The sequence below is a fragment of the Camelus ferus genome, chromosome 3 (genome assembly GCF_009834535.1).
Source record: "Camelus ferus isolate YT-003-E chromosome 3, BCGSAC_Cfer_1.0, whole genome shotgun sequence".
Taxonomy (NCBI): domain Eukaryota; kingdom Metazoa; phylum Chordata; class Mammalia; order Artiodactyla; family Camelidae; genus Camelus; species Camelus ferus.
The window spans coordinates 28324597-28351209 of record NC_045698.1 but is presented as its reverse complement, the minus strand read 5'-3'; positions in this window follow the sequence as shown (position 1 = coordinate 28351209).

The window sequence follows — 26613 nt, the reverse complement described above, 5'->3', positions numbered from 1 at the left end:
ACACTCACCAATAAATCACAGGAAATGTAATGGAGAGACAATCCAGAGGCTCAACTTTTCAAGAAATGAAAGGTTATGACTGGGAAGATGGTAGATAATTGATAGGGAGGGATGGCAGCTGCTAAATATATTTTCATAGTTGTAACTTTTTTTTGGTGTTTAATGTATTTTATTGAAGTATAGTTAGTTTACAGTGTTGTGTCAATCACTGGTATACAGCACAGTACTTCAGTCATGTAGGAACATACGTATATTTCGTTTTCATATTCTTTTTAACTGTAAGTTGCTACAAGATATTGAATATAGTTCCCTGTGCTATGCAGTATAAACTTGTTGTTTATCTATTTTATATATAAGTAGGTAGTATCTGCAAATCTCAAACTTCCAATTTATCTTTTCCCACTCCCTTCCCCCTCAGCATAGCTTTAAAGAGAGATCGGACAGCACAGTTGTATACTTCACTCTGGTAAATTCAGCTTCTCAGACAGAGATCTAGGCAGTTTGATGGGTTTTTATTAGAGTTGGAGCTTTGGCCATATAGTTGTGCTAAAATGAAAAGGGAGAAAGAGTGAAAGGTGTTTTCAAGGCAGTCATTCTAATTAAGGACTGCTGGAATTCAAACTGGACAGGAGAGAAAGGAAGACGAGAAGAGTGATCAAGAAGGAAGGTAGGGTGACAGGGGGTTGGAAGCCTTGGTAAATGGAAGTGGGAAATTGCTTGAGAATGTGTACAGAGTAAATGAGCTGAAAGTTTAGAACATGATATTCAAAGAGTGGGAAGCTAGAGGCTGAGATTTTGAAGGTGATATGGTTAATGGTGACGACAAGATTGAGTGGCTGCCTGGGCTTGGAGGAAACAATCTTTGGACTTGAGGAGGTGGAGGAAGTGAGACATGAGAATGCTGATGCCATTAATTTTTTGGAACAGGAATAGAGGTAGAAAGGAACTTGTGTAGCAGATGATAAAGGAATCAATATGTGTGACCAGGATTTGTAGATGACTGTAATAAGCAGGGAGAGTGTTAGATTTGAACTTTAAAAGATCTGAGCTTTTGAGTACAGTGACAGAAGAAATGGTTTACAGGGAGCAATGGACCAAGGTGAATACCTAGTCCACCCCTAGACTTTGAGCTATGGTAGGATATATGTGAAGAAGAAATCCTTCCTTCAAGAGGGCTGTAGAGAAGACTGGAGAAGCCATGAGAAGGAAGTGTTCAGAGAAGAGTTGAATGAGCTTGCTGGAGCTGTATAACATAGTACCACAAACTGAGTGGCTTAGAATAACAGAAATTTATTATCTCATAGTTTTGAAGGTTGACAGTCTGAAATCAAGATGTTGATAGGGCCATGTTCCTGTTGAAGCCATCAGGGAGAAATCTGTTCCAGGCTTCTCTCCTGGCTTCTGGAAGTTCCTTGGCTTGTGGCAGCATAAAGCCAACATGGTGTTCTCCTTCAGTGTGTGCCTGTCCAAATTTCTCCTTTTTATGAGGAATACCGGTCATATTGGATTAGAAGGCCGCCCTACTCCAGTATGACCTTATTCTAACTTAACTAATTATATCTGCAATGATCCTGTTATTTTTACATTAAAAATTTTTGTTTCTCCCAGTATTGTTGATCTGTAATTGATATATAGCACTGTATAAGTTTAAGTTGTATAGCATAAAGATTTGCTTTGCATCCATCAAGAAGTGATTATCACAATAAGTTCAGTAAATATCCACCATCTTGTATAAATACAAGATTAAATAAATAGAAAAAATACGTTTTTTTCCCTTGTATTGAGAACTCTTAGGATTTACTCTTAACTTTCATATATAACATATAGCAGAGTTAATTATAGTCATGTTGTACATTACATTTCTAATATTTACTTATCTTATAGCTGAAAATGTGTACCTTTTGACTGCCTTCATCCAGTTCTGCCTCCCCCAACCCCTGCCTCTGGTAACCACGTATCAGATCTCTTTTTCTATGGGTTTGTTTGTTTGTTTTTGAAGTATAATTGATTTATAACACTGTTAGTTCCTGGTGTGCAACATAGTTATTTGATATTTCTTTACATTTCAAAGTAATCACCACTATAACTCTAGTTACCATCTGTCACCATAAAGAAGTATTACATAATTATTGACTATATTCCCTACACCGTACATTTCATACCCATGACTCATTTATCTTGTAACTGGAAGTTTATACCTCTTAATCTCCCTCATCTACTTCTCTCATTTTCCACCCCACCCCAGCAACCGCCTGTTTGTTCTCTGTATCTATGACTCTGTCTCTGTTTTATTATGTTTGTTCATTTGTTTTGTTTTTAGATTCCACATATAAGTGAAATCATATGGTATTTATCTTTCTCTGACTTATTTCACTCAGCATAATACTCTCTAGGATCATCCATGTTATTGTAAATGGCAAGATTTCATTCTTTTTTATGGATGAGTAATATTCCATTGTGTATATGAGTTGTGTGAGTTCTTTGTATATTTTGGATGTTAACCCCTTGCAAATATCTTCTCTCATTCAGTAGGCAGCCTTTTCATTTGTTGATAGTTTCCTTTCCGTTTTAGTTTGGTGTAGTTCCATTTGTTTATTTTTGTCTTTGTTTCCCTTGCCTGGGGAGACATAACGCAAAATATTGCTAAGATCAATGTCAGAAAGCATACTGTCTATATTTTCTTCTAGGAGCTTTATGGTTTCAGGTCTTACACTTAATTCTTTAATCCATTTTGAATTTATTTTTTGTTTATGGTGTGAAAAAGTAGTCCAGTTTGATTCTTTGGCATGTAGCTGCCTTGTTTCTCAGTACCATTTATTGAAGAGACTGTTTCCCCATTGTATATTTTGCCTCTTTTGTTGTAGATTAATTGACTACATAAGTATGAGTTCATTTTTGAGCTCTCTATTTTGTTCCGTTGATTTATGTGTCTGTTTTTGTGCCAGTACCATACTATTTTGATGACTGTAACTTTCTAGTATAGTTTGAAATCAGGGAATGTTATACTTCCAGCTTTGTTCTTCTTTCTCAAGATTGTTGTGACTTTTTGGGATTTTTTGTGTTTCCATACAAATTTTAGAGTTATTTGTTCTAGGTCAGTGAAAAATGCCATTGGTATTTTGATAAGGGTTGCATTGACTCTGTACATTGCCTTGGATAGTATGGTCATTTAAACAATATTAATTCTTCTAATTCATAAGCACAGTACATCTTTCCATTTGTTTGTGTCAATTTCAGTTTTTCCGTCAGTGTGCAATGACCCTATTTGTAAATAAAGTCATACTCTGTGGTACTGGAGATTTGTACTTCAGCATAGGAATTTGGGTGGGTGAAGGCACAGTTCAACCTGTAACGCGTGATGACAGATAAGGGGAAAGGTTTTGGAGGTGGAGGATGGTTGGGAAAATGGGTCAGAGTAGTAGACGTACAGAATGCTTGGGATGACATGGAGCTCAGGTTTCTGGTTAACAGATAATAGGGGTGTGAGGCATTAGACCTGCTGGCCAAGCAAAATGATGTAGGCAATTGAACAGGTGTTTTCTTCTGCCACTCTCAGCAGGATGGTGGCCAAGGGAGGTGTGAAATAGCCCTCAGTGTGCTGGTTTCTGGAACATGAGGAACTCTGAGAGCTTCTTTCGCTAGTTCTGAGGTGGTGTGGTGGACTTGGGGAGGGCCAGTCTCACTTGGAACATGAGTTTAGGAATACTTCTTCTTTGTAGGGATTGTGTTGTGGTGGCCAAGATAGGAGATGTGGAGAAGTGTCTTTATCATCTGATGGTGTGGTGATGTGGTGCTTATTAATCAGGTGACCTCTTGAAGCTACAAGTATTTTGTCAGCTATAGAGTCCAGTATGATGTGTGGTATTATGAAGAAAGGTTCTTAACATGTTTCAGCAATAGTAATACTCAGATTTCAAGTGTTCATGTTTATTCTTAAAGGGAGAAACTTTTACTGGATATTAGAACTTAGAATTCTTTTAAACTTTTTTTGTGGTCTGCTGCTGCTAAGTGAGATTTCTGTGTTCATCAAGACATGATGGGACTTCTATCAGAATGATCTGCACAGATTTGTCAAAAAGCAGAAGTTTGGTTTGAGTGTCCATCTATTGTTCCCTTCAGTATTCTTATTCCATCTGCTTATACTTTCCTTCCCTTCCATTCTCCATGGACTCTTTACTTGCCTGATTTATTCTTCTTCATTCTCCATTCTCTTCATGAACTGCTTCAGTGATATTTTATAAAAATGTTTTTATTGAACTAATCGATATTTGAGAAGAAGAAAAGAGAAGTATAAAAGCTAAAGTTTTTTAACTGTTACCTGAGATGTTAGAGGCTTCAACACTGTTACTTCCTAATTTCAGTTGCTCCTAACAAGGGACTAGATGGGACCCTGTTTTATAGATGATGCTTTGTTTCATAAACTGAGCCACAGAGAGTTTAAGTGACTTTGGTCAAGGTTATACATCTTATTAGAGGAACACACCCTTGATTCAAATTCAGTCTGATGGCCTTTAAAGTCCCCTTTTCTTCATTGTATTATTTACTTCTTAGGGTAGCAAACATGCAACTTCCTTCAAGTATATTTGCAGTGAGAGAAGATGCTGCTTATTGTAGTAAAGGCAGCTCCCTGATTTGGAGGTCTGAGACCTGGCATCATATCTGGCTTTATCATTTAATAGCCATGTGATATCCTACCCTCAACTGTAAAATAGGACTAATAATGTCTACCCCCAGGTTTATGATGATGAGGAATAAATAATATGAGAGAGAACTGAGGAAATCAATGCCTGGCATACTGTATATTTTAATAATGATAATTTCTTTCTCTTTGTCATTAGTTATTTGTATTCAGAACTGGAATGCCTATTAAACTAGAGGAAAAAAAATTCATAATGATTGGTAATGATGGACCAGGGGATAGGTGAGGTGGTTGAGAAATTTTTAAGTATATCTCAAGCTACATAAAGGCCAAAAGCTTGTATATAATATTTAGCCTTAGTTTATGAGTTAGAATACATTATTATTCCATGGTGGGTGAGGAATCTCTATTAAAAAGAGCTACTGATTTTGAACCCTCCTAAATTAGTGCAATCTCTCCTTTAACAGGTCGAAATTAATCAAGCATTGCTTTGTTCAGCTCTTCAAGTGTGGCTGAGCTATTATTAAGGGTAATTCAGGAACATCAGCAATTTCCTCTCAACCATAAGAGCCAAAGGAATTCCGTTGGAATGTGGGCTTGAGTGTAAGACGGAAATGGGAGGATGAGACTCTTAGTAAATTTCAGCCCCATGTAATTGAGTCATTCCCTCATCCAGGCCAGCACTGGATCCTCCTGAATGATACAGACTTGAGATCATTCCTATGGCAGCAGTCTCAAACTTTAGTAAGCTTAACAACCTCTACGTAATTTGGCAAAAAAAAACCCCTCTTGTGCTCATGGTGGTTCTGATGCAGAGCACCTACAGGTGACACTTGGAGAAATACTAACCGGTTGGTATAAGCTTATCATTTGTAAAATGCAATTATTTTAATTCAGTGGACAGTTGCTTTCTGTTGTCCTTTGTTCTTAAGTTGCTGTACTTGGCACCTTGTGATACACATGAATGGGGGCTTAATATATGTTAGTGTGTGAAATAATTTTGAGAAATTTTACTTATAAAATATTAGCACTTCAAGGAAAGGATTAGGCTAAGTTATTTCTCATATTGCCCTTTAGTAGAAGATGTTGGCTATATTTTTTTTCCTCCTATTTCCTTTAGCTTCTTGAATCACGGTTGTCCATTTTCTTTGTAATAGAATACTCAGTAAAGGAAGTTAAATGCTGTATTTTCTACAAAATTCAATAAGGCTGATCCCTTTAATTTCAGATCTCTTGGGGCAGAGAATCAAAAATCAGATTTATAAGGCTAGAAAAATTCATCAAATGCCATTGAGTATGTTCCTTGCCTTTGGCAGGATCACATCTCAATCTATTGCAATTGAATTTCCAAGGGGACCAGAGGTACGTGTGCCTACGTTGTGAGGGGATCCTACCTGCACCCATGTTCCCTCATCTCTGCATCCTAGATTGTAAAGGTCATTTCTCCATGCATTGGCTATTTATTGTAGAGGATTGTTTAAGACAAGAAGAGGCACCAGGTCTTCTAACTAACGTCTGGAGAGTTTGATATTATTGGCAGACATGGGCATCATGAACGATGAAATGATCATTGGAAGAAAGAAATTTCAGTACTTGTGCTTTAGGTAGAAAACCTGAGACTCACAGTGTGGATTAAAAGCTGCAGCAGGAATGTTCTCTACTTGGGAAGTGCTGTTGACTGCCAGAGGGATGTTCAACGACCATGCTCCCTCCCCCATCTTCACAAAACTGAACTAATAGGAGTAATGAGAGATTCAAATAGCAAGGGTTAATGATATTCAGGTGTCATCTTTTAAGTTTCATATTAGCAAAGAATTCTTTCAAACTGTTTTGCTTAACCTAAAATTTTCCATACTGCCTTCTTAGAGAGGCATTAGTAAGAACAATGGGCAAAGTAGATCAAGAGTAAGAATAAGAAAATGGCCATTGTAGCCTGAATTAACAATTTCTACAAAATTGGAATGACAACAGTTTTATGTTAGGATGTCATTACCTTTCACTCTCCCCAAGCCATGCCTATGCAACCCCTGGTTTGGTACCCCATACACAGTAAGTGTCCAATAAATGCTTATAACCTGTTCAATTCAGTGTATCAGTAAAATAGTCATTTGACTTGGATTCTTTCATTTCTGAGATCAGAATCATAGAATTTTTCAGTGTGTCTGTAAGGGTTGGAAAGGGTTCAGACTAAGGATGATATAAGGTCCATCATCTCTTCGGGGAGTAGAATGAGATTCCAGGCTGTGGCAGAGTTGTGTGAGTGGCTTGTAACACCTCACAGAAATAGCCTGTATTGTGCAGGGGGTGGGGGAGGAATTTCCTCCATTGGAGCCCTTCAGGCATTGGGACCAATCTCTTTGGAGATGTAGGAATGAGTGGGTCCTGGGACTTTTGGTTGATGTGGGATTGCATCTGCCTCTAGGTGGGTGGGTTTGGGGCAGGCAAACTAATGCCTGGAATTTGCTTCAGTGGAACTGACACCACAGCACCGTGTCTCAGTGGGTAACTGGACTTGGAGTGTGGCCAGCTGGTGTTCAGGATCAGTCAGCCAGCCTCACTCTCTCTGTGTGCCCCCTGGGCTGACAGCCCCAAGGACATGGAGAGAATGTTGCACTGCCAGTAAGTAAAATTATCCCTAGGCTTTCTTTAGTGTCCTGTTTGTGTCTTACAATAAATATTTATTATTTTGGTGAAAAGAATTTTCCTTGTTTGTAATATTCCATCTTCTAGGAAGAAAATATTGAGATAAGAGCGTATTTATCATTCTAGAGTTTATTGGCTTGTACTGTTTATTTTTTCTTGGAAGGAAAACAATCCCGTCAGGAAGTGGTAACACTACACAGCCAAGGCTACAGATGTATGGTGGAGAAAACTTGAGGTGACAAAGACTCAGGCTGTTTTTGTGGTATCATTTTTCAGAAAAAGTTCTGCTTCCCTATTGGTGGCACTGATAACCTGCTCCCTCCCTGATCTAGTTCATGGCTACCTCCTTGCCAGGTATGAGACCCTGGGAGAGTCATCTCAATGTTGAGTCTTATTTTCTCCATATGCAAAATGAGAGATGGGAGATGTGACCTTAGATGATGTTTTTCATCTTTAGTAGCTGTGATTATTATCTTTAAAAAATTTGAGACTTTTTGGTATATTATGTTAACAAAGTGAAAATCTCAGAAACCCAGAAATCCTAAAAGCATAAACTAGCATTTGTCAGCATCCTTAGTACTGTGGGCAAGCAGATAAGAATAATGTTGAGTGGTTTGGGATGGACACTTCTAGCCTACAGGCATGGGAAGGGCAGTAATTTCAGCTGGGAGGGCTGGTTCTCACTACCACAAACATCTGCAAAGTAGTGCCCAGGACAGCAGGGTTCTGCACTTGGATGGGTGTAGAGAGAAATGAGATTACATCCCATTTGTGCTTTACTCCTGCAATCCCCCATCTCCTTCCACTGCACCAACATCCTCTGTGTCACCTCTCTCCTCTCCTTCTCTTCTGTGTTTTTGTATCTCTGATTTCCTTTTCTTGCCACTCCATTTCATCCCTTTCCCCAATGTTTTCTCTTTTTGTTTGTCCTTTATTCTTTAAACATATATTATAGCCCTTATTTTACTTTTTGTTTTTTGCTTATCAGTATTATTTTTAAAATTGAAGCATAGTTGATTACAATATTAGTTTTAGGTATACAACATAGTGATTCAGTATTTTTATAGGTGATACTCCATGTAAAGTTATCACAAAATAATAGCTATGTTTCCCTGTATAATATATGGTACAATATATTCTTGTCTTATTTATTGTATACATAGTGGTTTATATCTCTTAATCCTATACCTCTGTTTTGCCCCTGCCACCTTCCCTCTCCCTGCTGGTAACCACTGGTTTGTTCTCTATATCTGTGAGTCTGTTTCTGTTTTGTTATACTAATTTGGCTTTTTTTTTTTTTAGATTCCACATGTAAATGATAATAGAGTGTTTGTCTTTCTTTGATTTATTTCACTAACCATCCACATTGTTGCAAATGGCAGAATTTTATTCTTTTTATGGTTGAGTAATATTCCATTTTATGTATGTGTATATTATATATCTTTTTATTTATCCATCTGTTGATGGAAACTTAGGTTGCCTCCATGCCTTGACACTTGTGAACAATACTGCTATGAACATTGGAATGCATGTATCTTTTCAAATTAGTGTTTTTGTTTTCTTTGGATACATACCCAGGAGTGGAATGGTGGGATCATGTGGTAGTTCTATTTTTAAATATTTGAAGAACTTCCATCCTGTTTCCCATAGTGGCTACACTGATTTACTTTCCTAACAACAGTGTAGGAAGGCTCCCTTTTCTCTGCATCTTCACCAGTATTTGTTACTTGTAGTCTTTTTGATGATAGCTGTTCTGACAAGCATGAGGTAGTATCTCATTGTGGGTTTGATTTGCATTTCTCTGATGGTTAGTGATGTTGAACATCTTTTCATGTACCTGTTAGCCATCTGTATGTCTTCTTTGGAAAAATATCTATTTAAGTCTTTTGCCCATTTTTAAATCAGGTTTTTTTTTGATATTAAGTTGTATGAGGTGATTATATATTTTGGATATTAATCCCTTATTGGCCATATCATTTGCAAGTATTTTCTCTCATTTGGTAAATTGTGTTTTTGTTTTGTTGATGGTTTCCTTTGCTGTGTGAAAGCTTTTATGGTTAATTAGGTCTCACTTGTTTATTTTTGCTCTTATTTCTTTTGTCTTAGGAGACACATCCAAAAAAATATTGCTACAATTTGAGTGTTCTGCCTATGTTCTCTTCTAGGAGTTTTATGGTTTCAGGTCTTACATCTAGGTCTTTAATCATTTTGAGTTTATTTTTGTATATGGTGTGAGGGAATGTTCTAATCTTATTTTTTTCACATGTAGCTATACAGTTTTCCCAGCACCACTTATTGAAGAGACTTTCTTCTCCATTGTATATTCTTGTCTCCTTTGTCATAGATTAATTGATCATAATTGTGTGGGTTTATTTTTGGGCTCCTTATTTTACTTATTAAATATTTCTTTCCTTTTTTTTTTTTTAACCTTCTTAATTCTTAATGAACAGAACTCTTGCTCTTTTTAAACCAAATAAAGATGGAGTTAAATTGATTTTCATGTATATGGCCCCTTGCTTACATTTTTCCTGTTTGAAGGTGATTTGCAAAGCCAAAAGCAACCCAAAGACCAAAACTAGCAAACAAAAAAAGCTTCTTGAATTTTCTGTTAAAAAAAGATTTGAGTAAACAGTGAGGTGTTGGTGTGATACCCAGGACTGGGAATGTTAATTATCTTACCATTTGAAGGTTTTGGAGGCAAGTAACACTCTGAGTTGGAAGATTTTTCTTCATTTTCCAGAGGACCGTGAGGCTGGGGTTGGGTTTTCAGAACAAGATTCTAAGTCTTCGTAGAACATATGAGAATCCTGAGTGGGGATTGTGGTCGGGGGTGCTCAAGCCAGCAGACATCCAGCTTCAGCCATCCTATCCATACTCTTCCTTTTAAGATAATTTTTAAATTTAAATATTTTAAAAATTTTATTGATACAAAAATTGACTTGTAACATTCAGGTGTATAAAATAATGATTTAATATTTGTATATACTGCAGAATGATCAACCACCACAATGTCTAGTTAACATCCATCACCACATATAGTTAAAATTTTTTTTCTTGTGATGAGAACTTTTAAGATTTATTTTCTTAGCAACTTTTAACTATACAACACAGTATTATAAATTAAGATACCATGCTGTACATTACATTTCCATGACTTACTTATTTTATAGCTGGAAGTTTGTTCCTTTTGACCCTCTTCAACCAGTTTGTCCCCCACCTCTGACAACCCCCAATCTGTTTCCGTATCTATGAGCTTAGTTTTGTTTTGTTTTTTGTTTTTGTTTTTTAGATTCCACATATAGTGAGATCATATGGTATTTGCCTTTCTCTAACTTATTTTACTTAGCATAATGCCCTCAAGTCCATCCATGTTGTCACAAATAGCAAGATTTCCTTCTTTTTATGACTGAATAATATTTCAGTTTCCACTTAGGTTGCTTCCGTATCTTGGCTATTGTAAATAATGCTGCAATGATTATGAGGTGCATATATCTTTCTGAGTTAGTGTTTTGGTTTTCTTCAGGTCAACACATGGAAGTGAAATTGCCAGATCATATGGTAGTTCTACTTTTAATTTTTGGAAGGGACCCCCATCCTGTTTTCCATAGTGGCTGTACCAATATACATTCCCACCAACAGTGCACAAAGTTTCTCTTTTCTCAGTGTCTTCGTCAACACTTGTTCCTTGTGGTCTTTTTGGTGATAGCCACTCTGACAGGTGTGAGGTGATATCTCATTGTGGTTTTGATTTGCATTTCCCTGATGATCAGTGATGTTGAGCATCTTTTCATGTACCTGTTGGCCATCTATATGCCTTACCTAAAAAAATGTCTATTCAGATCCTTTGCCTATTTTTTATTTGGATTTAAAATTTTTTTTTGGTTATTCAGTTGTATGAGTTCTTTACCTATTTTAGATAGTAACCTCTTATCAGGTATATGGTTTGCAAATATTTCTCCCATTCACTAGCTTGTCTTTTTATTTTGTTGATGGTTTCCTTTGCTGTGCAGAAGCTTTTTAGTTTGATGTAGTCCTATTTGTTTATTTTTACTTTTGTTTCTATTATCTAAGGTGACATATCCAAAAAAATATTGCTAAGATTGATGGTAAAGGTCATATTGCCTGTGTTTTTTTCTAGGAGTTTTATGGTATCAGGTATTACATTAAAGTCTTTAATTCATTTTGAGTTTATTTTTGCATATGTTATGAGAAAGTAGTTCAGTTTAATTCTTTTGCATGTAGCTGTCCAGTTTTCTCAACACCATTTATTGAAGACACAGTCATTTCCCATTGTATATTTTTGCCTCCTTTATCTTAGATTAATTGACCATGTAAGTATGGATTCATTTCTGGGCTCTCATTTCTGTTTCATTGATCTATGTATTTGTTTTTATACCAATGCCATACTGTTTTGATTACTGTAGCTTCATAATATAGTTTAAAATCAGAGTGTGTGATGCCAACACTTTGTTCTTTCTCAGAATTGTTTTGGCTATTAGGTTCTTTCATGGTTCCATACCAATTTTAGGACTGTTTGTTCTATTTCTGTGGAAAATGCCTGTAAGCATCAGCTTAGAGGTTGCATCTGATGACCACTAAGGTTTTTGGGCTCTAAAATTCCAAGAGATAAGAGATTGGGGAATCGTATTTTGCTTAGTTCAAGATTCATCGCACATTTCAAATTATAACTTTAAACCTAAACAGCTTTAGGAGACAGTGGCTTCAAAGATTCATTTCTACTTGGAATTCATATTACCTATTCTAAGATGAAAGTGTTGCAACACAGCCGAAAAACCCAGTTCAGTTTTTAGCACATGAAGAGTCTCTTGTGAAACTATGATTTGGTGGTGTAAGTGAATATAAATAAAAAGCATGTGGATTGAGGTGTTTTTTTAAATACTCAAAAGCTTTTAAATGGTAATTAAGAATTAGAATACCATATATAAAATTTAATATTCTGTTTATTCAGAGTTAGATTACAATTTGGAGAAAATCTATGACATCAAAGGTTTTAAAAACTGAAACAAAATTTAAGAGAGATTGAATTTTCCACACTTCCCTTTAATCATCTCTGAAATCCCTCCCAGGTAGCAGCAAGATACTGATTTGTTAGGGCCTTTTCCCTTAATATCCTTTAGGGAGTTCCTAACTCCTGTAAAAAAGTGATCTTTTTTCTTTTCCATCTGTCCTACAGGAATTTCTCAATTAGAAATGGAGATAAAAATTTTAAGGGACATTTCAGTGTAGCTGAAGCAGCACTATTTTCTCTTCTGGAATTTCAGTATGAAGCTATGAGCAGCTTGACTGATTTCAGATTGAATACACACCCACTTGAGTAACTTCAGATCTTTTTATGTAGCGTTAAAAAAAGTTCCTCTTCTTTTTCATCCTTATCTCTCTTGTAGAGCGCAAAACCCAAATGCTAAGTCTTAGTATCAGGCAGAGAGAGTCCTGATTTTCTCTTTCCCTTTAATTTGTATGTTTTATTTTGAGCAAAAATGTACATGGTATTACCTACTGGGTCCTTTGTGTGATTAAATGCCTAAGAAAGCTCATTGAGTTTGAAGTTCACTTTTTTTCCTTCTACCATCACTTCTTCTTTCGAGAGCATTTTAAATTAGGAAGTACCCTCATCTGATGTCTGCTCATTCCAACTACCACCCTTAGCTAATTTTAGTCTTTGTTAGAGTTTAAGACAAACAACTTGGGAAATTCCATGTGATGCAAGATCCTAGCCTCTTAGAATTTTAGAGCTGGGTCAGATATGTTTTAGAGACTTACTTCATGACTATTATTGATTCGAACACAGAAGCCTGGAGTTTAGCGATTTGCTAAAGTCTGTGCTTCAGGTTCAAAGGAATTGGGTCAAGAGCTCAAATATGACTCCTTGGGCAGTTAGTATTCTCTGTCCTGTGCCATCAGTGGATGTGTGGGTAAACTTTTACTTTCAAGAACATTCTTCATGAATAATCTTATTTTATTAAAAAAAATTGTCACATAGTAATGACAGCATTGTAAGTTGATGGTTTTAATGAACTTCCTTAATGAATACATATGACTAATGCTATTGGTGAAGAAGTGTACAAGGAAATTATGTTCTGTACTATTTGCCCATTGCATCTAAAATATTACTCTAATTGCAAGTCTTTGAAATTTATGCATTAGATTATGCAATTGAATTAGTTTGGGGTACTCTTCATAAAAAGAAACAAATATCATCTCACATTAAATTTAATTGAAATTAATTGAAATCTAATGTTTCAAAAAACCCCATAAAAAACAAAAAACAATTCAGTCTCTTCAGAAAGATCTTAACGATAAGTGCTTCTTTATTTAATTTTTCAGGAGCAAGATAGAAAATGAGTAATACATGATGAAATACACAAAGTAGGAGTGAAATCAGTAACGTCAAGAGAGGCTGGACTGGAAGCTGGGTTAAGTCATTGGATGCAGTTGGTATCAAGAAATTATGTCAAGATTGCTTCAACTTTGGCCTTGGGTTTCATGACATTCCCCTTACTAGGTAGGAATGATTTTAGCAGCAAGAAAAAGAATATTAGAAGTGATGGAGGCTACTTAAATACTTTGCTTTCAAAAAGTAAGTGGTCAGGAGGTCATTGGCTACTGGCATTCAAGGGCTTAGTGATGTCAGACTGCCATCTCTGTGATTCTCTTTCCCATATATTTGTCCTCTCATAATTATATGATAGATGCTGTAGTGCCAAACATCTTGTTCTTGTTCAAGGAGAAATGGATGGCAACCCTTTTATTAAGAAAGGAGAACTTTCCTAGAAGCTTCCCCTGTAGACTTCCTTTTGTATCTTACCAGATAGGACTGGATCACATGGCCACCTCTAGTAGAAGAGGAGGTTGGGAAAGTGGGGAAAAGTGTGCCTTGGCTAAGGCCAATCATTATCCATTGCCTAATGTTAGAAGAAGGGAGTGAGTGATTGGATAGCGAGGAACTGAGTCTACCCCACGTCTTGTAGCGCCCTGTTTTTGTTTCATTAGCTGGGCCCAGGGACTTTCTGTTTCTGTTTCTTTCAGTCGTAAAGGCACTAACAGAATATGGATTTTTTTTTTAATGATGTAGGGAAAGTGCTGAATGACCTCTTAAGGTGAAGGTGAATATTGTTGCAGATAATCTATGAAATTAATCTGTTAGTCTGTTGCTTAATGAATGATTACATCAGAGTGGTGATCCTTTCTTCCTTACAGTGGTCCTCAAAGTCACGCATGATATTCTTCAGATGCTGTGATATTGTCAGTGCTTAGATCTTGGGATTCCCTGGCCCATAGATTGAGGAGAGACAAAGGCTTTTCTGTGTCTGCCTTTCACGGGAAAATGGAACTGAGGGGCCTTTGGGGCAATGTTAAATCCCCTCTTCTGCCACTCATGTACCACTGTATGCAAGAATTTAGCTCAGAACAGGCAGAGCAAATGCTCAAAGCTCAGGGTGGCTCATATCAAGGCCCCCAGAAAAATGGTAAGTTATGCTCACAGTGTGTGTAGCATTTTCCAAACTCTGTTTCTGCTTCTTTTTTCTCTATATTAGATAGCTGTCTTACAACCAATGGAGCACTTTTGTGGCCTAGAGCTGATGTGTCTCCCTACAAAGGCTCATTCCCCATTTATGTTGTCTGATGTCCAAAATCTGTTGAGTTTTCACAATTGGATCCATCATCAAAAGACGCACTAAACGTTGAGAGGGAACATTTTTTTAAATTGACATACAGTCAGTTTACAATGTTGTGTCAATTTCTGGTGTACAGCATAATGTTTCAGTCATATGCATACATACATATATTCATTTTCATATTCTTTTTCATTGTAGGTTACTATAAGATATTGAATATAGTTAAAAAGGAACATCTTGTTTGACTAAAGTGATTCGTATTAAGCATAAAGGATTGACAGATTTAGCCTCCTTATCAATATTTACATGTAAAAGCATTCCTTGAGCTTATATATTCCAGTAGGTGAAGTGGTGGAAGAGATAAGAAGGAGGGTAGGTCTGAAGGGACGAGGGCCAAAACTTCCTGGCTCATAATAAAAGTGAAGATTATAAATTTGAAGGAAGACTTACTGTCTCCTCTGTTCTTCCAACCTTGAGACTTCTGTTGGCCCCCCAGATTCCCCATGTCATCTCTCATACTACGTGTAGAAACACTGCGATAGAGTTTAGTCCTAGAGGTGAAATTAAAAATCATGTAGCCCAAGTGCTTCATGTTTTTTCTTTTGTAAACTGAGATACATTTGACATATAACATTATCTTAGTTTCAGTGGTACAACATAATGATTTGATATTTGTATATATTACAAAATAATAACTACAGTAAGTCTAGTTATCCATCACCACGTACGGTTACAAATATATCTTTCTTGCCCTGAGAATTTTTGAGATCTACTCTCTTAGCAACTTTAAAATATACAACACAGTGTTATTAACTATAGTCAACATGCTGTGTATTACATCCTCACCATTTGTTTATTTTATAACTGGAAATTGTAACTTTTGATCACCTTCACCCATTTCAGATACTTCATTTTCCAAATGAGAAAGCCAAGGCCCAGACTGATTTATTAATACTCTCAGGATATATAACTCAGTGGCAGAAAAAAGAGATCAGGCTGTTTTGAATTTAGTTGCTTTAAATGTGACTTGACCTGAATTTTCTGAGAGTTCTGAATCACTGTCCATGTGACTATGCTTTCAATTATACTCATACAAATGTTTTTATAATTATAGGCAGGTAAAAATACTTCTCCATTTCTCCAGAGGTCAGGTCACTATTATTATCCTCCCTTTGACAGCAATGCTGTGGTTTATATTAACAATTTCATTAAATCTCTGTTTTTAATATCGTTAAGACCCTGGGGCTACTTAAGAAATGGTTAATGAAGATGTATATAAAATGTAGTTAGATGAGTCCAGGGAAAGATGAGGTGAGAAGAGGGAGACTCAGGGAATCCCCTGGAACTTTGTGGAGACGTCAGAGCAGAAGCGAGAGCTATGAGGGATGCCATAGACTTAGTGACCCCATGTCAAAGCCCTGAATTAGAAGTCAGGAGATCTGGGTTTACCTTTGATGGGTAACTTCACCTTCCTGAACCTTTATGCATCTTTCTATATCATGAGAGGGCTGGACTAGGTGATTTCAGCTGTTACCTGTGTTTTATGACTAGAAGGGACTTGTCTAGGAAAAGAGGCCACCTTTGAAGTGACCTCTGCCACCTGGAGCCGCGGCCAAGGTAATGTAATATGTCTCAGTTCCAGGTATACCATTCCTTCACCTCATCAGCTGAGAGGATGCACTGTGAATTTTGAACCTGCCTTGTGGTTCTCAGTGGAAGGTAGCAGTGTTAGGCTCTAGGGTGAGTAGAAGTCCTTCTGGGTGTGAATGAGAAGGTGCTACGGGCTCCCACAGACAGGGTGGAACAATTCTTTACTGAGTCCAACCTGCGATAGCTATAGTAGCTCAAAAAATAGCTCCTTGAGACAATTTGAAGATTATGACATGCTAAGTTTGGATTCAGTAATAATGAGCATGATTTCCCATCAGATGGCCATCAGAGTGACATCATGAGCTACTCAGTTGGTATTTGTTGATGGCACAAAAAAGACACATTAGACAATATTATAAAAATGGGGCTCCAAGATAGCTCAAGCAAAAGGAATGAGATCAGCCCCAAATGTGGACTATTTTCCAGAAGTATTTTTCAATTGAGGGAGGGTCAAAAAAAAGATGCAATGACAGAAATAGTTGGTAGGTAAAATTTTGTGACCTGAATTTTCAAAAATAACGTCTGCATTTTAAATATTTCATCTTATTGTCAGTACAAGTTTCCAGATTTTTTTTATAGCAGCAGCTTTTATTTTTACGTTTTATTTATTTCTTTAAATTAAAGTATAGTTGATTTATAATGTTGTGCTAGTTTCTGGTGGACAACAAAGTAATTCACATATATATATATATATATATATATATATATATATATATATATATATTCCCACACACACACATACATTCTTTTTCAGATTCTTTTCCATTATAATTTATTATAAGATATTGAATATAGTTCCCTGTGCTATGCACTATACAGTAGGACATTATTGTTTATCTGTTTTGTATTTCTATTTTATTTGTTGTAATTTCTCCATTTTTCCTTTCTTATTTTGCTAATTTGTGCTCTCTTTTCTTCTTTGTGAGTTCTGCCAGAGGTTTGTAGATTTTGTTTATCTGTTTTATATGTAGTAGTGTGTATCTACTAATCCCAAACTCCAAATTTATTTCTCCCTACCCTTTCCTCTTTGGTAGCCAAAAGTTTGTTTTCTATGTCCAGATTTGTTGTTGTTGTTCAGAAAATATAGTTGCTGAAAAGATAGGGTTATTTGTCCATGAAATTGAATATACACTGAATAAACAGACCTAAAAGATAACAAAATGCACCTATAATAGTTGGCTTCTTTGGTTGCTTTTGCTTCATAATGCGGTGAACTATGTCCAGGGAGACCAAACACGTTTTTTCCTCAAACTTGGTTTTGCCTCGGGCAGACCCCATGCAGGATGCTGAGGAAACGTCCTCCAATTTTAACTATATTAACCTCACAAATTTTTTGCTGGGAAGATAAAGGAAAATACATGAGCTCTAATGTGGAATAGATACAGTATCAGACTGTTGCCCAGAAGCTGAGGTTCCAGTTTGAGTTCTCCATACTGGCTCTGCAACTTTGGACAAATCCCTGAGTCTCTCCTGGGTCTCAAATTCTCATTTGAAAAATGAGAGTTGGAATGAGTGAACTGTAAGTATTTTCAGGTTCCAACATTTTGTGTCTGTGCATTCCAAAGTCCAGTGTTAGTGACATTTAAATTATAAATTAATGCCTGGTACAGATTAGTTGCACGGATGCTGCCTCCGCTAATGTTATTAATTCTGACAGCTAACAGATTGATTGCTTCCGTGGTGCCAGCTCCTTTCTGAAATTTATATGCGTATCTCAGTTATTTTCACAGCAGCTGTGTGTGACAGGTGTTATTATCTCCATTTCATAGATGATGAAATTGAGGCTAAAGATCAGGTAGTACGTAGTGAAGCTGAGGTTCAAATCCAGCTTGTCTGATCCCAAAGCTCATGCCTTACTCTGGATACTCTACAATACAAAGCTGATGCCTTTATGAATTTTGAGAATATCTCCCTGGGATTGAATTTTAACATGCAGAATATAACTCTACACTAAACTGATTTCAACTAGGTATTTTTGTTAACTTAGATTATTTGTTTCTGGTTAAGAGAGAGGGTGATTCATACATTCTTTTGAGGAGTCTGCATGGGTAAAACCGTTTTTTTTTTAAATCACATTTGATAGTTTGTAAGAGTTGGAGTGTTTCAGCTTGGTAGTCAGAGCTCACTCTCCCAGGAGATTGCCACCTCCCCCAGCCCAATTGGAGAAGCCTGAGTTCACAGGAGGTTTCTAGTGCTTAGTCAGATAGATTCATAGATAGACTCACATGAGAGTTTGGGAAATAAAAAAACATATAAGCAACCATCATCATCCATATGCATATGCATAATTGTGGAAGGGTAGATGTAATCTGTGTTGGCATGAAGGATTATGATGTCAGTTCCCTGAACAAGGGTGGAGATCACTACTTCACTTTTAAGAAGTTGGGTGAATTTTTTTTCCCCTAGCTTTATTGGGTAAGGTATAATTGACAAATAGAAATTATGTATTATATATTTTTAAGATATACAACTGGATATATGTTATGAAATGATCACCACAATCAAGCTAACATATCGATCATCTTACATAGTTGCTGTCTTTTTTTGTTACTTGTTTCTATGGTGAGAACACATTAAGGTCTACCTTCTTGACAAATTTCAGTTATACAATACAGTATCATTACTTACATCACCATGCTGTATCTTAGATCTCCAGCACCTATTCATCTTGCATAACTGAAACCTTGTTCCTTGACTGACATTCTCCATTTCCCCCACCTCTCAGCCCCTGGCAACCACCATTCTACTTTGTGCTTCTATGAGTTTGACTCTTTTAGATTCTACATATAAATGAGATCATGTATCTGTCTTTCTGTGTCTGGCTTATTTAACTTATAATGTTCTCTACATTCATACATGGTGAAAATGTCAGGATTTCTTTCATTTGTAAGGCTGAATTATATATATATATATTATATAATATATAAGTGTCAATGGACACTTAGGGGTTTCCATATCTTGGCTATTGTAAATAATGCTGCAAAAAACATTCACTTTCCATATCTCTTCAAGATACTGATTTCATTTGCTTTGAATATATACCCAGAAGTGGGATTGCTGGATTACATGTTAGTTCTATTTTTAATTTTTTGAGAAACTTCTTTACTATTTTCCCTAATGGCAGTACCATATTACATTGCCACTAACAATGTACAAGAGTTCCCTTTTCTACACATCCTCATCAACGCTTGTTATGTTTTGTCTTCTTGATAATAGCCATCTTAACAGGTGTGAGGTGATGTCTCATTGTGGTTTTGGTTTGTATTTTCCTCATGATTGTTGATGTTGAGCACCTTTTCGTATAACTCTTGGCCATTTATATGTTTTCTTTTGAAAAATGTCTATTCAGGTCCTTAGCACTTTTTAAATTGCATTACTTTTTCCCTATTGAGTTGTATAAATTCCTGATGTATTTTGGATATTAACCCCTTATTAGATATATGGTTTGCAAATATTTTCTCGCATTTTGTAGGTTGCCCTTTCACTCTGTTGACTGTTTCCTTTGCTGTGCAGAAGCTTTTTAATTTGATGTAGTCTCACTTGTCTATTTTTGCTTTTGTTGCCTATTTTTTTGAAGTTATATCCAAAAAATCATTGCCCAGACCATTGTCAAGAAGTTTTCCTCTATGTTTTATTCTAGAGATGTTATAGTTACAAGTCTTACATTTAAGTCTTTAATCCATTTTGAGTTGATTTTTATGTGTAGAGTGAGATACGTGTTCAGTTTTATTCTTCTGCAAGTGAATATCCAGTTTTCCCAATACTATTGATTGAAGAAGTGATCCTTTCCCTACAGTGTGTTCTTGGCACTCTTGTGGAATATCAGTTGACCATTAATTAATTCATGCATTTATTTCTGGGCTCTCTATTCTGTTCCGTTAGTCCATATGTATGTTTGTACCATACCATAATGTTTTGATCACTTCAGCTTAGTAATATATTTTGAAACCAGAAAGTGGGATAACTCCAGCTCTGTTCCTCTTGCTTAAGATTGTATGCTCTAAAGGGTCTGTGAATTTTAGGATTTTTTTTTCTATTTCTGTAAAGATTGCCTTTGTGATTTTGATAGGGATTACATTGAATCTGTAGGTCACTTTGGGTATTACAGACACTTTAACAATTCAGTTCTTCCAATCTGTGAACATGGGATGTCTTTCGATTTATCTGTGTCTTCTATTTCCTTCATCAATGTATTATGATGTTCCGTATTCAAGTCTTTCAGCTCTTTGGTTAACTTTATTCCTAAGTATCTTATTCTTTTTCTTCCTGGTGTAAATGGGATATTTTTTCTTAATTTTCTTTTCAAATAGTTCATTTTTATATATAGAAGCATCACTAATTTTGTATGTTGATTTTCTATACTGCAACTTTAATGAATTTATTAGCTCTAACACTTTTTCTGTTGTATTTTTAAAGTTTTCTACACATATACTCAGGTCATCTGCAAATACAGATAAGTTTACTCTTCCTTCCAATTTGAATGCTTTTTCTCTCTTTTCCTGTATAATTGCTTTGGCTAGGACTTCCACTACTATGTTGAATAAAGTGATAAGAGTGGGTATACTTGCCTTATATTGAATGTGAGACGAAAAATGCTTTTTCCTCCATCAGTTGTGATGTTAGCTGTAGGCTTTTCATCTATGCTTTTTATTGTATAAAGTTCCTTCTATACCTCTTTTCTTGAATTTTTTTTCTACCATGATTAGATGTTGAATTTTGTCAAAATCTTTTGTGCATCTGTTTGAGGTGATCATGGGGTTTTTATCTTTCATTCTATTAATATGGTATATCACTTCAAGTCATTTGCATATGTTGAATCATCCTTGCATCTTGGGGATAAATCCAACTTGGTCATGGTGTATGATCCTTTTACTGTGCTATTGAATTTGGTTTACCAGTGTTTTATTGAGGATTTTTGCATCTGTGTTCATGAGGGATATTGGCCTTAGTTTTCTTTTCTTGTGATGTCTTTGATTTTGGTATTAGAGTGATTTTGGCCTCATAAAATAAGTTTGGAAATGTTTCTTTTTATCTTTTTCCTTTTTTGGAAGAGTTTGAGAAGGACTGGTATTAATTGTTCTCTGAATGCTTGATAGAATTTACCCATGAAGCTATCTGGTCTGGGCTTTTCTCTTTTGGGAGATTTTTGATTGCTAATTCAATCTCCTTATTTATTTATTTTTAATCTGTTTAGCTTTCTATTTCTTTTTTTAATTAGGGAAATATATATATATATTTATTGAAGTATAGTCGATTTACAATGTTGTGTCAGTTTCTGGTGTACAGCATAGTGATTCATATTCTTTTTCATTATGGGCCATTACAAGGTATTGAATATAGTTCCCTGTGTTATACTCTATTTCTTTTTGATTTAGTTTTTGTAGGTTGTGTATTTCTAGGAATTTATCCATTTCATCTCTCCAGTTTGTTGGAATTGTTCATAATATACCTTTTGATCATTTTTATTTCTGAGGCATCTGTTGTAATGTCTCCTCTTTTATTTCTGATTGTATTTATTCATGTCTTCTCTTTTTCTCTTGGTCTAACTAAGGGTATATCAATTTTGCTTATTTTTCAAATCCCAAATTTTACTTAAAAAATTTTTTTTATTGTTTTCTTATTCTCTGGTTTATTTCTGTTCTAATCTTTACTATTTCCTTCCTTCTACTAACTTAGGTTTGGGGCTACTTCTGGGTTCACAGTTGGGTTTGTAGATGACACACTGTTACCAGGGGTCCAGGACTGCTCCTGGACCAGAGCTGGAGCAAAGCCTACAGGGGGTTGGAGCTGCTTCTGGTCCACAATAGAGACCACAGTTAGCAAGGCAGTCATTGGGGCATGGGCTTGCCTTCTCAAAACAATTCTCTCCAGTGGTGGGCTCCACTAAAATTTTGTAACATCATACCTGGATCCCCAAACTCCCATAAAGGCATTTTTGTCCGTGGATGGCTGCCAAATCATTATTTCTGTGGGGGTACATGAGCTGGGAACCTTCTATTCTGTCATCTTGCTATTGCTCTGAACTGTTCTTTTCTAAGGGTTCTTTTTTATTAAGTGAACTTTGAGAATGAAAGTTATTCTTTATTTTCCCCTTACTTGAAAATTCCTTTCCATCAGCTTCTTCTCCTACTTCGGTGAGCTTTGCAATTTGTCATATTTATTTTGTCTGTAGGAGTTCATCACTGCATCTGAAAGGCAGTTTTATTAAGCAAAGCTCCTGTGTACTTACTGACAAAAAAATTGGACTTCAGATGCACCTCCTTAACAATACAAAGACAAAGACTAGAAAACTTGAATATCAGTTTTCAATCACAGTCTCCTGTTTATATGTTACATTGTTCAGTATTTTAGTGCTAAATCTTAATTTTTACCATCTTTCCCTTATAGCTATTACTATTTTATACAGCTTGCATTCACATTTTTTCATATACTTACTATCTTCTTTGCTCATTATTCCTTATTATATTTCAGATTTTCTTTCTGTATCATTTCCCCCTTTTCTTGAAATGTATCTTTTAATCAGCAACTGTTAGAGACAATACTCAGCTTTACATTTGCTTGACAATGTCTTTATTTCACCCTTATTCTGCCATGTGAGGACACACTGAGAAGCCAAAAGAGGGCATTCACCAGATCTTAACCATGCTGACAGTCTGATCTTGGACTTCCAACCTCCTTGTTTACAAGCTACCCCATGTATGGTAGTTAATTATAACAGCCTGAATGGACTAAGTCAACATTTGATCTATTTGTCAACAAAATGAGTGATGAAAGTTCAGGATGGATGAGGATGTACTTTCTATCAGTTGTGCCTTCTAAGAGCTCTCAGTCTGGCACAGAGAGGTGACATATATTGGTCTGATTTTCAGTGAAACCTCTTCCTTGAGGATGGCAGTGCTTTGATGTTATACAGTGCTTTTCCTCTGGAATCTGCTCTTAGGCTGACATACAACTCCCTCTTTGCCTACTAACCAGCAGCAGGGGAGAGCAAGAAATGTGTGTGGTATCAGCAGCACTGACTTCTGTGCCCATTAACATTAAACCTCTGGTGATCTTGGGTGGTGTCTGGATGGTGAAACTGAGTTATTTACAGAATCACACTGATAATGATCATGATATGTACTTGGAGCTCATCGATGGCTGCACACTTCAGAATTTCCTTATTATTTTTTATGATTATCATCATGTCTACAAAAGTTCAAGGGATGGGGGAGCCCAGGGAAGTTTCCTGAGGGTCCTGATCTTTAGTTCTCCTTTATGTGGTCAGCCCTGGTCTCAGCATCATGTTATAATAATTGCATTAGCAGATTCCTTCTATTTCATAAGTTCCAGCCAGGAAGACCAAGCAGTGAGTTGGATCTTCCACTCTAACAAATGATTATGTTTATTGAACACCTGTATAGTGGTAGACTTACTGACATATATGGTCTCATGAAAGACTCATTTTAGTGGCTTTTCTAAATACTGGTGTTACTACCCAGGTAGTGGGATAGGTGGAGTTTATATGCAGGTCCTCTAACGCTAGTTCTAGTCATCTTTCCATTTCAACACAGGCTGGCTGGGCTTTCCCCCTGATTTCTCATGATGCTACAGCTACTGGAGGAGACAGTTGTAGATCTTGACTTCACAGATACTGTAGGGTGGACACAGCCGTTGATCTCAGTCACCTTCTTTTCTACTTGATTTCACTGTGAATGTCACCTTTCAAATGCTGCTGCCCTGATTTCTTCATCTGATCTTCAATTCCCTGTTGGCTGTTTGTTACTGTATATCAGTTTTAATGGTGGGTTCAGGTCAATCAGGTTGATAAGTTCATTTAGACTCTGAGAAAGAAGTCTGGAAACCTGGGGCTTTAAAGGTAGCTGGCAGGAACCTATTGTGTGATTCTGGAGAAGTTTCTTAATCCTTTGAGGTCACTTTTCTCATCTGTATGAAAGCGCTGGCCCAGATCAATGATTTGTAATTACAAGAACTCTTTTTTCTCCCCCAAATGAATATCTGACATAGACTTCAGTTTGTCAAACAGACAAAATCAGTTTACTCAGGTTGAAGCAGGGGTGGGGGCCAGGGCATTGCCTTCTTGGCCTCCCTGATTCTCCTGTAGTGGCTCCTGAGACACTGATCCAGATGAAGTAGATGATTGCTACATTACTATTATTAGTTGCTCCTGGGCTTGTCTTACTGTTTTCTGAGTGTTTAATGCTGAGGAAGTCTGAGCTGGTCAACATCTGTAGGAGGACTGAAACTGGAATTGGATGCCTATGTTTGAATCCCAGTCCTGCCTCCTGGTTGTCCAGGTCACCTTTAGTGAATCACTTAATCTCTATGCATCTGTTTCTGTATCTTTAATTAAGGGTAATAATAGTACCTGCCTCGTAGGGTTGTTGTGAAGATTAAAATAGTTCACTGTCTGCAAAGCATTTAGTGTAGTGGCTGGCACTGTATACGTGGCAGCTATTAGTCTTATCATCTCGAGGATCTAGCAGGGCTTTGTAGGGAGTGGAAGCTTAACAGTGACCATTAATTAAATGGTTTCTTCAGAATGCAGACCTGGGAGAGCTTTCGCTGTCATGTGGTTCAGTGTTTCCTAAATTTGCCTTTATGGAGGCTTTCCTGGGTCTTCTGTTAAAATGCAGTTTCCTAGACCTCACTGCTAGACTCACTGAACCAGCATGTCCAGGGAAGCAGTATGGAAATCTATCTCTAACAAGTATCCTACGAAATATTTATGAACAGAGACATTGAGAAATACGATGGTATTCGACTCTTGCATTTCACACATTAGAAAACTGAGTGCGTGGGATGAGAAACCGCTTGCTCAAGGTCAGAGTTAGTGGTAAAATAGGGACTTAAATCCTGGTCCCTGACCCTGGTCCAGAGTTATTCTCACTCACCCCTTTTTTTCTGTGATGATTCTGTCATTTCTGTCCAGGGGCCTGAGGTAGGCTATATAGAACCAGAAGTTTCAGGACATTACCAAAGCAGCGTTTAGCTGGGGGCACAACTTACCTGCCGGAAGGGTATGTGAGTTCTCCTCTTTAGACTGATCTTGAGCTCCCTTGTTTGTTCTTGACTTTGTGCCTAGGATAATGATCTCTGGGAATCTGCATGTCCTGAATGATCTCAAAGTCTGGTAATATTTCTTGCTGTCCAGTTTTCACAGGATCAAGCAATACATTTCAAAATGCAGGTCAGTGCCAAGATGTGGGAGTGGGCAGATAGATGAAATGAAAATGCCGAAATGCTGAGTACACTTAGTCAATTTGCATCATGTGAAACACTTTGGAGCCTGAGGACAGAAACCAAAAATATGCTTCTGTTTAGAGGCGGCCAACAGCATCAATTACCAGTGTTATTACTGTTATTACCATCATCACTACCATCATTCTTCTTCTCATGAATCTGAAGGTAGGAAGCTGGACTCTGTCTCTAGGAGCAGTTCCTGCAGGAAGGAAGAGCTGTGATGCATTTCAGACGAGTAAGTGTGGGGGCATGTACAGCCCCATAACTCCGCCCCTCAGCTCAAACCACAGCTCTTAGCTCTCCCGCCCACAAGTGCTCAGTCTTCTTCTCACTGTGATGCCAATTTTCCACACCCAGGCCTGCTCCAGCTACAAAGAATTTAAAAAAAAATGTGTAGAGTAAACAGATCCTGTTGGAGAATTAGGACCCTCTCCAGGAGGAGAGCAGATGGAAGGCTAAAGCAGAGAGACCATGAGGCAGAAGTGTGGTGACGGGAGGGTAGGTGGAGTCCTTGAACTTGAACAGATTTAGAGATCAAAAGATAAGATGTAATTAGAGTTCAGGTCCTCAGGGGAAGTGCCAATTTTAAACACTACTGGTGGGGTTGAACCTTACTTAGAGGGAGGAGAAGAAATCCGATCGAGTGCCTTAAAAGAAGAATGAAACAGTCCATGTAGATGCCCACTCTTTTATTCACTCAGCCTAGTTCTGCTGCTTTGGATAACAAACCCAACTCCTCTTCTTACAGTGGAAGATGCTGGCGCCCAGATAGAAATCCATATTCCTTTGAAGGCAAAGTTC